General features: G+C 38.5%; 1 pseudogene; it reads right to left on the bottom strand.

Annotated features, from left to right (window-relative positions):
• Positions 1-12,105, bottom strand: part of LOC109113227 — a 186,710-nt pseudogene that overhangs the window by 23,945 nt on the left and 150,660 nt on the right.

The following is a 12,105-nucleotide window of genomic DNA, read 5'->3' as shown; positions in this document are numbered from 1 at the left end:
AAAATATCTTTATTGAATATTTCTGGCATAAAAGAAAAATCTATAATTTGGACCCATACAATGTATTTTTGGCTATTGCTACATATATACTAGTGCTACTTATTACTACTTCAGGGTCACATATTTTATATAACAGAAATAAAATATAAACAAATTTGCAAAGGAACAAAACTAAAAATTGCAACTACTAAACTGTAATATTGACCTATGTATATACTATTATAGTTTTTATTAATATTTTCAATGAGCTTTTATATTTTCAGCTTTCATTTTAGTTCTTTTTTTGTAATTTTGTTATGTATTTGTCATTTATTTATTTATTTATATTACTATTTAGGTTTAATTTATTTCTAATTCAGTTTTAGTTTATATTTATATTAAGTTCATAACATTTATTTCCAGTCATTAAAATGATGTTTCGGTTAGTTAAATTTTCATTTAAAGATTTGCATCTAAATTTAACATTTCATTTTAGCTTTATTTAAATTGACAAAAATATTTTAATAGATATAGATAAAATAGCCCTGGCTGCTAAACTGTAAACAGGAGTGAACTGCATCAGTGATAAAGTAAATCTAATCAAAAGTGCTTTTGATCAGCAGTAAAAAGAAACAACAACAACAACAAACACAAGTAATAATTTTATGTGTATAATGTCTGTTATTTTGAACACTCTTACACTTGTTACACTCATATTAAATGTTCATTGTCACAGGAAGTCACACACATGCACACAGATCCTGTGCACCCATCATGCCGTGCGTTTACCCCTGTGCCGGGGCGATATGCCTCTCGAGGGCAGCCCCCTCTGCTTTCCCATCTCTGGATGTGTAGGATGGGAACCTGTTGGACGGGTCGCCGGGTCTCCCTGCGGGTGTGAGGTGGGCGCAAGAGGTCACACCTGCGGCCCACATATCCGACTTGACAGATGCACCTGCCCTCAGAGTCACAGCGCTGGGACACAGATCCCCGAGCGCTGCACTGACACAGCCTACACAACTGAGCCTCACTGTCCCACCAACAATTCGGCTGAACTCACACATTTGCGGGTTTATGAAGAGACAGACATAAAAGTAGGAAAAAAAAAAAAAAAAAAAAAAATATATATATATATATATATATATATATATATATATATATAAAAAGAAAATCAAATGAAATGTGTAATTAACATGGCCATTTCAGTCTAACCCAATGACAGAAATGACAGCATTTGGTGTTGTGCATACTCACCATACACTCGTCACACTGACGTCCAACAACATGTTGTCGACACTGGCACTGTCCGGTCTCCTGATGGCACAACTCTGAGAGCGATCCGTTAGTGTGACACTGACATGCTACAGAGACACAGAGACATGACACAACTAGACATGAAGATGTTACATCTAGATGTTACATCTAGAGAGATAGTAAGTTATATTTTGTTTTTTATATCCAGTACTGCCAGTGAAATGTTTGTAATATGCTCCTCATTCGTATTAAATGTCTCTGAAGGTGTTGGTACCAATAGCCTCGTAGTTAGTGTGCCAACAGTGCAACTGTGCTCTTGGTGACCTGAGTTCAATTCCCGTCTTGAGATCCTTTACTTGTCCTTTTTCCCCCAATGCTTTCCTTTCTGCTCTCTAACTTGTAAGGCTCCATTTATTTGATGAAAAATACAGTAAAAACTGTAATATTGTGCAATATTATTACAATAAAAAAAAGTTTTTAAATTTTAATGTATCTGAAAGGACTAACAAAAGAACTAACCATACTTGATAATAATTAAGCAGCCAATCATTGTCACATTATATTCAGGGTTGCCAGTTTCCATGAAAACTTCTAGCCCAAATCCCACTCAAAATTCACCCAAATGGAATAAAAACATGCCCATTTCCCTCCGGACGCAACCCACAGTCCTGTAATTTTTCTTTCAACTGCAACACTGTTTCTGTTAGGTATTTCTGCTTCCTTTGGTCTCTGTGTTTCCTGTGTTAAGTTCCTGTTTCATTAGTTGCCTTGGTTTTTGATCATGGACTAGTTAGTTTTCAGTGTAACTGATCATGTTCTTCACTTGGGTCTTCTTTGGTTGTTAGTTTTCCATGTATATATTGTCCTGTGTTGTATGTTGTATGTAGATGGTTGGCTATTGTTGCTGTTAATGGTGTTCTTAGTATCCCACATTACCAAGTTCTTTGTTGTTGTAAATTAACTACTCCTGCTTCTGCAAGTTGATCCAAGCATCTACTCTCTCCCTGCCTGTTACACTGTTACAGAATAGCCAACCCACAAATACTTATGGATCTAGCAGCAGTCTCTCTCCACCACGAGAACCAACTCCTGTAACTGACCCTGAGCCAAAGCCAAAGCCTGCCACAAACCCTGAGCCAGAGGCCAATGAATTGTTTGACTCTGAGCTAGACATTGTCACCATTTCCATTCTAGAGCCAGAGCGAGCTGTCTCGGAACTAATGTTGGAGGAATTTCTGATTAACCTGTTTGCTGCACAACCAGTCTCCACCCTTGTGCCCACCCTCAAATTCCTTCCTACTTGGTCAGTTCCCTCCAGCTTATTAGTCCACCCAACCTCCAAGCTCCCTTGTTTCTGGTGGCCCATCCTCCCCTGCTTGTACCATCCAGTTCCCCAGCTCCACCTCACAATCGCAAGCTTTGCCCTGGTCCTCAGATCCCCTGGTTTTATCCCATACTTCCGAAACCTGGGAATCCACCTCGGTCCTTTGACTTTTCGGCTCCACCTTGGTTCGTTGTTCCCTCAGTGCCTCTAGTCTGTCAGCCTTCTAATTCCACCAGGTTCCTCATCCCTCCGGCTCTGTCAATCATCACATTGACTTTGCCATGGACTTTTGCTGTACCTCAGCCCTACATCCCTTTGGCTCCACTGGGCTCCTCTTTCCCTCTGGCTTCTTTTTGGTCCTTGCTCCCAGCTGGCTCTGCCACAGTCTTTTTGGTCCCCAGCTCCACCTCAGGCTTCCTACCTTGCAACTCCACCTAAACCCTTCAGTCCAGCGGTGTCACCCTGTCCCTCCACTCTTCTGGCTCTGCCTGGCTCTCCAGCTTCTCAGTCCCACCATCAGGGTATTCTACCCTGCTGGTTTCAACACAGCATGCAATGGTTATCTACTCCACCAAGATCGACCAACCCCCATCATGTTTATTGTTCCTGCCAAGGTGTAATTATTCCTGGCGTAAAAATGACTGGTCTTCAACGAGCCCAAAAAGAGCCCATGTTACACCTCTCTTTATCTCCTTGCACTGGCTAACGGTTGTGGCTCGCATCAAGTTCAAGACATTGATGCTTGCATATAGAACAGCCACAGGCTCAGCACCCGCCTTCTTCCACTCACTACTACGAATCTACATCCCCTCCAGAAGTCTGAGATCTGCTAGTGAGCGACGCCTCATGGTACCATCCCAGAGAGGCTTAAAATCACTTTCCAAAACATTCTCATTCACCATTTCTGGCTGGTGGAATGATCTTCCCAATGACATTAGCCAATCATAACAGTGGACGATTACTGACAAGCTTTAAAGGACCCACCCTTAAAAACAGGTAATTTCAAAGAGAGGGTTAACAATCATTTTTCAACATATATATTTATTAATTTATTTTCTATGCAAAAAACTTTATTTACATTATAAGTAAACCTCAAGGAACATATTAAATAATAATGCAAAAAAAAAAATACAAAATCCATGTCATGACCCCTTTAAATCATGATTAGTGACATTTCCATCAATGTTTTGACATACATTCCAAACAAAGTGTTATTGTGTTTAGGAGGAACTGGGGTGTACTTCATTGTGTATAACACTGCAGGTAAAGAAGACTTTCTGTGTAATGAAGGTCATGCAAACAAATTCTATAAGCATCCCACTGTTCACTGTGCTGCACTCTATTGCTCTGTTGTTGATTCTGCTCTTCAAAACTTGTTATTTCCAATGGAAATAAAGAAAGTCCTATTATCTTACATTAAAATATAAACATGCTTTAGAGGTTAAAAATAGACAGTAATTGGACAAGATTACAGCACAGATCTAAGCTCAATCCTCTCGGTTCGGCTTCACTACCATCACTGGTTTGTATCTTTTAGTTCATACTGAAACTTAGTGCATTTTTTTTCTTTTCAAATTTGACTTTTGTACAATGTGTCTGATGTTAGTGAAATGTTTTTATTTAGGATTTTTAATTTAGTTTATTTAGGATTTTTAATTAAGTATAACAATTTGAGTGACATTTTTATTCGAAAAGTTATAATTTCACAACATGAGCAATTAATCATTTTTTACACAATTTTTCACAATACAAATTTGACTACAAATTCTTTGTAATTTGGACCACACCATCTGAATATGTTTTCAATATTATAACCATATCAAATGCACTAAGCACTGATAAAATCATTAGGAACACATAGACTCTGGGAAAACTGTTTCATTGTCATGTTTCATGCACAACCAAGTAAATGTGTGCAACCCAAATGTGCTTTGAACTTGCCTCTGGCATGTACTGTATAACAACTGAAAATTAAAAACGAGTGTGATTATTCAATATCCTGTGACCCCTATGCATATTAATCAGTGCAGTGTGTGTGGAAAACAATCAAACAGAATGACTCTCTCCTGTTTAAAATTACAGCGTGGTGTAACCATGGGCACACTGCTATAGGGATGCAGGAGGACAGATTGCATTGCAATATAATGCACACACACACTTTCTGAACAGCCTGACTCTGACTGAAATGGAGCACAGATGGTGTTGCATGAGACTTGTTGGAGGGGAATCTGTGTGTATTGTCCTTGAGGGTAGACGGCCCGAGCTACTGGATCGACTCACATAACACACACACACACACACACACACACACACACACACACACACACACACACACACACACACACACACACACACACACACACACAGGCTTTCTGGAAGAACACAGTTTAATTTCTACAAATACAGACACATTAAAAATTAAAAATTAAAAAGACACATTCTAAAGTGACAACCAAATAGGAAGGGCGCAAAATATCCACATTTCATTGTAGTTGGAGAGTGCTTAACAGAGGGTGCCCGATTTGGGTTTTTTTTTTTTCTTCTCTAAAATCAGTGTTACAACACACTATGGAATCTAATAATAATGTGTGTTTCTTAGAAGAATTTGACTTCTTCAAATTCATCTTAACTTTACAAAAACAATGATATTCATAATATAAAATATTATTGTATAATAAATGTCTAAATTATTTTGTGTAATAATGAAGTAATAACAAGGCCATGAAATTACAATTTCACACACACACACACACACACACACACACACACACACACACACACACACACACACACACACACACACACACACACACACACACACACACACACACACACACACACACACAAAAGGAATTGTCTACAACTGCGATCATGGCAACAGTGACTTGATTGGTAGATCTCTCTACAGGATTATGGGTCGTGTAGTTCTTCACAGGGCATTCACTCAGTAAACATGGCTTTTAAAAAGCTGAAATCACTCTAGATGTCTTCTACAGAACCAAAAATAATCATCTGACAAACTCGGAGGTCATAGTAGATCTGCCTTTTGGTTTAAACAGTATTTATAAAAATCAGTGGCAAGTTAATATTTTTACTGTATGCATGTCATAGATCTTATTATGAACAATTCTTTCATGTTATGTTTGTTTATTATTATTATTATTATTATTATTATTATTATTATATTTTTTTATCAAAAGGTCACAGCTGGATCTTCTAGTTAAATGTCAGCCTTACCTCTGGTGACATATTCAGAATTTTTCCAATCGTTTATTCTTAAATTGCTTGACATTGAGATTATAAGAGATTAGACATCACATGTTGCTGTTAGCTAAAGGGCTATGATATGAAAACAATAAAACTCAGCAACCCTTCACTCACCTTGGCAATTCTTGGCTATAAGGGCATCTCCAAAGTATCTGTCAGCGCACCTTTCACAGTCCGGTCCTCCATATCCCTCACGACAGCGCAGACAGGCTCCGGTCACCGGGTCGCAGCTGAGCTCTGCTGTAACATTCAGGTTTCCGTTACATGTACACGGCTGACAGGAACCTCCAGGAATGTTGGGACGACCAAAATATCCATTAGCACACCTGAGGTCACCCAAAGTAGAGAGAATACATGCTTTAGAGATGTATACAGGCAAAATTCGGCAAATAAACACACTTCAGACCTTCTACAGTGGCACACAACTATATAATGCATCATTTAACCATCTTTCCTCACACATGATAAAATAATTTACACTCAAATCAACTTTTCACATGCATTTGTTTTATTACTTGCTGTGTAGCACTGTAATGAGCTGGATAATGTACAGTCAACCAGCTTGTGGTCCTACTCCCTGTGTGTGGGTTTGTTTTGTAATAATTGTTTTGTAATTTCGGTTTGTATCAGATCAGAGGTTGCTTTAGCAGTTGCGATAGTATATGTAGAAGATAAAGCTAAGCTTAACAGATAGTCTATCAAGAATAGCTGGGGTAAAGTGGGATAAATGGAAACACTTAAGGGAAAGCATTTAAGTATATTGCATTTTCTGACGAGTCATTTAACGTTTCTCTTTGAGAGGAGCTGTGTACGACTGAACTGACTCCATTACAGTACGTCTGATGAACAACCTTATTTTGATCATGAAAAGTACGCCCGAGACTTTTCTCGCCAAAACAAAGCGCAGACAATGAGAATGTGAGGGAAATATAACTGGAAGAGAGGCTATCACTTCCTCCACTCGCTTCGCCCACCCGCTCTTCTTATCTGCTGTCGGTGCGTTTGGGTCCTATATCTCTACTGAAGCAACTTGTGCTGCTGGCTGATAAACACGCACAGTATATCCACTGCCTTCATGTTAAATGGATTCCTCTGCGCTTATCTGCACACGACTGCGCTATCTGCATGATGGTAGAAAGAGAAAGTAATCACCATGTTTCACTCACGCTCAGCGGATTCCGCGAGCCATGCTAGACTTATTAATTGAATATGGTATTGCTTTTGACTGTCTTTACAGTCACAGTAGCATGCTAGTGCAGAATCTAGTTCTAACTGTGCAGGCTGGAGATTTCAACTTTAAACAAAGTCTTATATCTCACAATAACTTTAAAAGAAATAATATCCCTTCAGCAGTACAAATGCTCTGGGCTCATGTCTTATTTAAGACATCTTGGTACATATACAGTAAAATCTGCATTTATAGTTGTGTTACTTATGTTGGGCTACATTAAAAAAAGTGATTTTTACCAGAACTGCCTGTCCTGGTACTTTGTACCTGGTACTGCTATTTAAAGTGGTTAGTGAACTTCATGTAATTTCATACTTTGGTAGGGCCTCCTAAGGACATGACTGTAAATACAATATGGAAAATGTGAAGATCAGATAATGGAATAAAAATTAACCAATCATATGTTGTAGTGTAAAAAATAACAAAGTATAAAGGAACTGATATTTTATCGCTTCATATCTAAGAATATGAGAAAGAAAATACTTGTCAGACTGATGTTTATAATTTTTCGGATACGTCATGTCTGCAGGGTGTTATTAACAACTTCAATTCAACAACTAACAAAAAATAATAAATCCAAATTGTTAAAACATACAATCTACTCCACTTTCCTGCAGTGTTATAGTTTTAAATTGATGTTATTTTAAATCAGCTACGAGGTCATGCCGTAGTGAATCGGCTTTGTATTGGTCACACGGTGTATGGGCATGAATGGAAGTCAATGGAACAAAAAGTGTAGTGTGACTGATCTTTAACAGATATATACAGAGTGCAACAAGGCTCTGTCTTAGGTCCGATTTAGCGGCATTTGTTTACATTCTTCTAGGCCAAATTACAATGAAAAATCTGATTCTGCAGTTTTTTATTTTCACTATTTTCATATTTTATTATCATTTTTTTTTTTAATTAGCATTTAGTATAATAAGACACTAACATCTAGTATTCATTAATGGACAAATTAGAAGTCATCAGGCGTAAACAAGGGTTAGGAAATGATTACAGAATCTCTTTATGTAACAGTGTAAATGGAAATGTCCTCACCTACCATTTCAAAAATACATAACCCCCAACACACTGTCAGACAGACTGTCACATCTGCACTGCTTTGTTACCCATTAAAGGGTAACTGAGCATCGAAGGCTGGCTCTTCCTCTCCCTCTGGTGCTGGTTCATAATTTCTCCTGTCGTTAGCTCTGCTGCAAGAGAGCCATCTTAAGCACTGATAACTAGGGCCAGGTGTCTTTAACCCAGGCCATATATACGGCCAACTTCCTGTGTGTCTGCACACCAGGGAACAATTATTGAACAAAAAAAACCTGGGACTCTTCCAAACTCTTATTTCTGTCCTCTCTTTACCTCATTCACCCAAGCCTGCTCTCTCCGACTCGCTCACTGTTTCTGGTGTATCTGGCTGCGCAGGGCCAAACTAAGCATAAGTACTCTATTTCAGAGCAGGACCAGGCGCCATAGAGGGACTGAGCTGAAATAGGTCAGTGAAAGACTGAGTGGGGTGGAGAGAGGCGGGTATTGGATTTTCCTGTTTTGGGTCAGTGATTCTTAAACTGAAAGTATCACAAAGCCCATTACTGTTACTGATTGCCTACTACACTCTCAGAGCAAGCTTCCCAACAAACACATACACAGTGTGTGAATGAAGCAGGGAGGTGGGATGATGAATATAAGACCTGTTTCACAGAGCTTGCACAACTGCAGTGTAACTGCAACAGCAGGCTCAAACTGAGCTTTCACTCTGAGAACATGTACTGTACATGGAGACAAAAAATGGACACTTTTTATCTACATATATACATATATTTATATACATGCAGATCCAATAGTAAGTGGCTGTCTCTCTGTGTTTACATAATAATTCAGAACGGCACTTTCTTGCCAATATTTTGGTGCACGTGATGTAAAGCTGGTCACTGACAAGGGTTTCTGCTGAGTACGCTACTACAACTCTACACGGTACAAGTGATTTCTGATTCAATATATTTAGCAGTCCTATAGACCAGTGGTTCCCACCCATAATTCTGGAGCCCCCAGCTGAACTGAGCGTACAGAACTGCACATTCTGTATGTCTCCTTAATCAAACACAACTGATTCAACTCATTAATAGAGACTCCAAGACTTGAAATGGGTGTTTGGGGAGTTAATCTACATAAGAATCACATTAATATCCAAATAGTAAAGCACAACTACATTAAACTCTGTATAAACCCCCAAGAGTAGCTTAGACTATAAATATAATATACAAATGTAAATCAAATAATCTGGATTCGGTTTGTGTGGCTGTTTTTGTGTGGCTGTGCATTTGGAATTTAGATCTCCAATTTATGTTTCATGAGGGTCAGTCATCATTGCAATCAACACTAAAGTCTCTGAAGTTGCATCTTAAAAAGAATAAGATATTTCAATATTGAAGAAATCAGCAATTGTGACACTTGTTGCTCATCCTGTACTCTAATAAAACAGGCTTTACAGACTTTGGTAGCACTCCAGTGGGCTCAGTTTTGCTCTACAGATACTGGATACTGTTTCTCTGAAGTTTGGAATCTGTTGTTGAAAATTATGTATGGTGTCTTGTATTTTGCAATGATTCCTGTTGCAATTAAAGAGAGACAGTTATGTGCAACTTTTGACTTCTGGCCAAATATACAGTATAACTGCATGTTTAGGATCTATTGAGACTAAATGTAATAATTTAAGATTTAACCACTGAAAAGTATATATTGGCTGACTGCTAACCTGAACACTGGAACTGACATATCCTCTTCGATGTCTATGGTGTTTATGGCCATGTTGGACAATGCTGAGTTTTAAAGTTTCATTGAAATGTCAACTTTATCTCAGATGTTTCTCTTAAAATACTATAGAACACACAAATAAAGAGGCACTGATGAGACAGTAGATGGCATACAAGTATAAAACTATACAACAAACATGGATTCATTGATGTTTCCCAAAAGCAATCAAGTAGATTGAAGAAGCCCCTTGGTACCAAAGGTCCCTACAGTATGCTTAATCATACAGTACTTTTGGGAAATGCAGATTTAGGAAATTTCGATGATAAATGTTTGAGTTCATATTGAGATCTCTGCCTTCTCATAGCAGATTATCTGAGCATTCTTTGAGGAATTCTTGAGATCTCCTTTGAAATTCCCTTGACACGTGTGTGATTAAGTCTCTATCTGTGCTCCATTTAATGTGGCTTCCCTGTTGAATGGCCTTGGTACAAAGCATTTTTAAGAACACCTTTTAGGAGCAACATGACTGAGTTTGTGTGAAGTATGTCCTTCACATCTCTTTCAGTGGGTCTCTCAGGGGACAGACTGGGTTCGAGCCCCATCTGAGCAGTGATGGATCGGTCCCATCTCCCCCCATTAACGTGTGTCTGTCCCTGGCTTTTCCCAGAACGTGAAACCTTTCCATTCACTCTCTAACTTTTCTCGCTTGTCCTCCATAACACACCACCAGCTCCCTCGTTTCCATTCCCTCCACCTTGTGTCTGCTAATGGCTCAGCGTGGAGAGCTTTGGTGCCAGCTAGCGTGGCACTGCAGCCGTCCCTCTCCATCTGTTTCAGGGATGGGGTCACAGCAGAGCCGAGAACTTTCTTCCACCTAGAGGCCGTATTCCATGACACCACTGAGATTTAGTCTGCATACAGAGCTGGTGCGACTGCCAATGCAACATCCCCAGAATGCAGCATATGCTAATGCTAACACATCAGTATGTCAACCTTCAGAGAATGAGAGAGATTGATGCCCTGTGGGGAACATAAAGGGATGAGAAAGAAAGAGAAATAAACAGAGTGACTGATGGTAATATTCTGCAAGATAGATGAGCTCAGTGATTGCTGATGCTAATGAAATTAAGACAGAGTGCCATAGCTGCCAATGTTAGCAAGGTATTCTGCTTTGTGTTATATTGTGTTTGTGTCCACTTTGCACTGACCACAGAGGGTCAAGCCATTTGTTCGATCTTATCCCTGAATTTTATTTCATGTCACACCAAGATAGAGATCCATATGGCCTAGAGATTAAGATTTGTTTGACTAGTCTACTCAAACAAACACATTACAAACTCAAACATATGGTGTTGTTTGGCATTTTACACACACACACACACACACACACACACACGCACGCACGCACACACACGCGCGGTGATATATGAATAATATGAAGAATAATGTGAAATATGAAGAGTTACTGAAGAGGACACAAATTATTTTTTTTACTGCCCTTGTAGGAGGTGTCCTTCTAAGGCTGCATCCTAAATGAAAAGGAACCACTAAACTGACTGATCTCATAACTGATTTCTACATAAGCAGCATTAATGCCAAGATTATGTGTTGATTTCCAAGGAATGCATGAACTGACGAAATATCTTGAATGCAATGTAAGTCACTTTGGATAATAGCATCTGCTAAATGATTTTAAGAGTTGAAATTATATTGATTTCAAGAGTTTAGTGTTAAATTGCCAAGCTAATAATGTGATATTCTAACAAACGTAAAAATACAAGCAAACACAAAAGATGAGTAAAATAGTCTATTTAGTTTTAGTTAGATTCTGCTATTTTTAACAATACTTAAGCATAATGGCATGAACTACAAACATTTTTTTCTAGTGAACATTTATGCTGCCTCCCCTTTTGGAATGTCTTGAGCACAATTACAGTATGACGTCTTGCAGTGACTGTAGATGACTCATTAAGGTGTTGGTACAATGCCATTAAAATTATGCAGGGAAGTTCTGGTCAAGTTTCAAAACTGCATCAAAAATGAATCTACTGCATCATCAGAAATCAACCCAGCTTGGGACTTTTGGGTAAACTGAGATATGTTATTATTCATTCATTTATTTTAAATTTGGGGCCATTTTAAATATTGTTAGTGTAAAAGTAACTAACCAAGGATCATTGGAAATATGTCTCTGCTTGCGTTTCTGCAAAACTAAAAAAAAGTACCTATAAGTAAAAACTGCTGCAGTCTTAGTTGAGAGTGACCAGCACCACATCTTCTGGCAGTATGTTTTGGGAGATCATTT

Source organism: Cyprinus carpio, chromosome B20, assembly GCF_018340385.1.
Source record: "Cyprinus carpio isolate SPL01 chromosome B20, ASM1834038v1, whole genome shotgun sequence".
Classification (NCBI taxonomy): Eukaryota; Metazoa; Chordata; class Actinopteri; order Cypriniformes; family Cyprinidae; genus Cyprinus; species Cyprinus carpio.
This window is presented reverse-complemented; position numbering and strand designations above follow the sequence as displayed.